Source organism: Condylura cristata, unplaced genomic scaffold (genome assembly GCF_000260355.1).
Source record: "Condylura cristata isolate star-nosed mole 26May11 unplaced genomic scaffold, ConCri1.0 scaffold00003, whole genome shotgun sequence".
Classification (NCBI taxonomy): Eukaryota; Metazoa; Chordata; class Mammalia; order Eulipotyphla; family Talpidae; genus Condylura; species Condylura cristata.
In genome coordinates this window covers 42,730,937-42,731,753 of record NW_004567104.1, presented here as the reverse complement: position 1 = coordinate 42,731,753, position 817 = coordinate 42,730,937, and the positions used below count along the sequence as shown (strand labels likewise).

General features: G+C 40.3%; 1 protein-coding gene across 1 annotated transcript in view; it reads right to left on the bottom strand.

Moving 5' to 3' along the window:
• The window catches only part of IFT57 (intraflagellar transport 57), a 56,269-nt gene that overhangs the window by 2,901 nt on the left and 52,551 nt on the right, over positions 1-817 (bottom strand). The window lies entirely within an intron of this gene.

The window sequence follows — 817 nt, the reverse complement described above, 5'->3', positions numbered from 1 at the left end:
GGGGGGGGGGCACCTGAAATGTTACAACTGGGGATAACTACCTATTTCGAAAGAACTGAATGGTTCCCTAGACTCCCTTCCAGTGTTAATTTGCCTAGGATAAGTTAACCCTTTAATTCTATAGGATGTTTTCTTTGCCTGAAAGCAGCACAGAATTGGAGTTGAATATTTCCAATTTTGCATTTTAAACATTTTTTTAAAGATTTATTTATTTATGCATATAAGAACCAGGGAGCAGGCTGGAGGTGGTGAGAGGGTGTGAGAGGATTCACCAGAGATAAGAGTGGGGAACAGAACAGAACAGGCAGATGGAGTGAAATACACGGCTGAGGGAAGGAACAGGTAGGTCAGGAGAGGTCTGCTGTGCCATGTGGGTCAGCTCCCTGGCTGGGGATGAAATTTTGCTGCAATGGCTGTGGATAGCTTCATAGCGCTGTGCTTTAGCCTGCTGCATCACCAGGGAGAGCCCTTAAACATTGTTGAAATAAATATTTACTCCTCAAATAACCTGCATAAGTAAAGTTTAGTTTTGTTATGTAGAAAACTTTGTGGCAATTAACTGGATTGTAACCAAAGGTAATCTTTGATTTTTGTCTCACATTGGTACGCCTCTCTCTCTTTCTTTCTTTTTTTTTTTTTTTTTTTTTTTTTTTTTTTTTTTTTTTTCTCTCTAGGCTCTGTAGTGAAAAATGGGAACATATACTAGGTCTTACTTCTCTTGTAAGGAACATCATCTAATAACTATGAGCCAGAGACACTATGGGGGACAAGAGGGGAACAAGATCAAAACAGGGTGGGAAGAGCACACGGGACTATA